Source organism: Priapulus caudatus, unplaced genomic scaffold (assembly GCF_000485595.1).
Source record: "Priapulus caudatus unplaced genomic scaffold, Priapulus_caudatus-5.0.1 Scaffold1542, whole genome shotgun sequence".
Lineage (NCBI taxonomy): Eukaryota > Metazoa > Priapulida > Priapulimorpha > Priapulimorphida > Priapulidae > Priapulus > Priapulus caudatus.
In genome coordinates, this window is record NW_014578603.1 from 10,445 (window position 1) to 13,196 (window position 2,752).

The following is a 2,752-nucleotide window of genomic DNA, read 5'->3' on the forward strand; positions in this document are numbered from 1 at the left end:
ACTCACGCTCACGCTCACGCACACACACACCACACACGCACGCACGCACGCACGCACGCACGCACGCACGCACGCACGCACACACACACACACACAACACACATACATTACCGGTGTCGATGTCGCTCCCAGACCGTCGCTCGTAGCGTCGTTCGTCGCCCAGCCGACTGTACAGCAAGACGACGACGACCAGCGTCAACGTCGGCAGCAAGCAGACGACCAGTTGTCGCCGACGCTGCTGCTGCTGCAGGCGACAGCATGCAGCAACCGACGCCATGCTGTATTGACTCGCTCTCAGGGACGCATGCACACAGGCGCCGCACACATCTTAATTGTAGTTGTAGTATCTTGTATCTTGGAATTCCCTCTCTTGTATTTCACAAGGCACTCGATTCTTGGAAGTGCGGAGATTATCTAAAGAAAAGGGAGATTAGTATACCGCCTCCAGTTCTTTACATATTAGTGTTTCTAATCACCAAAATTTTCCGTACATAATCTACTGCTGGAACCGGTAAACCACAATGAACACAGTAGAGCAGAGAGAGAGAGAGAGAGGGGCAGAGAGAGGCGGGTCCCACAGCAGTATACTGTGTGTTCTCCCTCTCTCACGCGCACGCACGCTCGCTCGATTACCATCACACAGTAAAACCTAGGAGAGGCAGCTAGCTAGGCGCCGATACGGATGGCCGCCGCGGTGCGCATGCGCGTACGCACGCGCCGGTGAGCGGGCGTGCTGTCGGCATGGTAGCGTGTGTGTGCCAGTGTTGTAGGTCTCGAGGCCAGTCTTGGCTTCGAGACCGGCCTCGAGACCGGCCTCTAGACCGTTTTTCTTGGCCTCGGTCTCGAGGCCAGTCTTGGCTTCGAGACCGGCCTCGAGACCGTTTTCCTTGGTCTCGGTCTCGGTCTTGGCCTCGGAGTGCAATGACTCGGACTCGGACTCGGACTCGGACTCGGACTCGGACTCGGACTCGGACTCGAGCCCTCCGGACTCGAGGACTCGGGTCGAGGCCACTACATACATAGTACACAACTTTACATATTGTACCACGCCGTTTCCAAGAATTTAAAACAAAAACTCCTAGGTTTTCTAAATACACGGCCTAATCTTGTAACGTTTTCAATGGCTCGATTAGTATTCTTGTCCCTTTGGTTTGAATCTGCTGTCACTTCGTCCCTTTGCCCTTTTTCTCCCACTTCTTTCTCTTCTTCTACCACTTCGAAGGTACTAGCACTCTCTCATTTGGTTCAACAAGCCGTGTCATTCTCGTAAAACACAAATGGATCCGTTATTTTGACACGTTTCGTATGACTCGTGTCTCTGTGTTTTCGGCTGACTATACACTTTCGAATGTTTACGATGCACTGTTGCGATTTTTTCCCGTGATGTTCCTTTAATGTAACGAGCATGTACTTTCAAGAGTAATTTACTCAAGGAAAGATTCTGTTCAGACAGTTGTTGTTGAGAGTTTTTATGCACTATGCATTATAATCATTTATACATAGTACAAAAATACATGACTGTATGCAGTGATTGCTTCATTCGCATTGTTCTCTTGTTAATTAAACTTTGTACATCAAACTTTGCTTGTTTATGATTACTCATCGCAGCAATCGCAAGGCAGCTAATACAGTGTATACGCGCATTACATACATTGTATAAATCGACAAAATGATGACTTACGCGTAATTGTCGTCATTTTCCTAAGTCGACACAAATATGCTGGTCCCAAAAGTGTCGACTTATGCAAGTTTTACTGTACTTTCTATTTCATGCAAACAAGTGACAGATCCAGAGGGCAGGAGACACACCCCCCCTCCATTTTTGAACAAACACATACATAGAAGTGAGTGGCCTTGTTGGACTGTGCCCCTTTTTTTTTATTAAAACTGGACTCGGACTCGGACTCGGGTGGTGTGGACTCGGACTCGGGTGGTGTGGACTCGGACTCGGACGCGGACTCGGGTGGCGCGGACTCGGACTCGAACTCGGACTCGGGGGGTGCGGACTCGGACTCGGACTCGGACTCGGGGGGTGCGGACTCGACTACAACACTGGTGTGTGCGCGTGCGGGGGGCGTGATTTTTTTTCCTAGGATAATCAAGAACATAAGGCTATAATGAGCGCTGCCATTGGTTGAGCTTGTTTCGTCGCTCAATGACGTCACAGTGTCGTCATATTCATAGCACATCCAAAATCCATAATTCTAATAACCCTGAATAGCCGAACGAGTACAGCACGACATCACGGGTGAAAGGTTGTTGGATTGAATATCCAATCCGTTTAACAATTTTTTTTCCAATTAACGCAAATATTTACATGATTTATTTACAACAATTTAATAACAACAATTAATTTTTACAACAATTAAAAATTGTTTAATAATTAATAAATTAATTGTTTAACAAATAATTTTTCATATATTTTTTAAAATAGGGTTAGGGTTTAGGGTTAGGGTTAGGGTCACAATGCACCATAAAACAGGAGTTTGAGTCACGTGATTTGTATCAACCAATGGCAGCGCTCACTAAAGCCCTATGTTCTTGATTATCATAGGGAAAAAAATCATGCGTGCGGGGGGTGAGAGAGAGGAGGAGGAAGAAAATTATCAGGAGTTAATAAAGACAAATTTGTCTTTATTAACTCCTAATATTATGTATATATGGTGTGTGTGCGCGCGCGCGCGTACGTGTGTGTGTGTGTGTGTGTTGTGTGTGTGTGTGCGTGTGTGTGTGTGTGCGTGTGTGTGTGTGT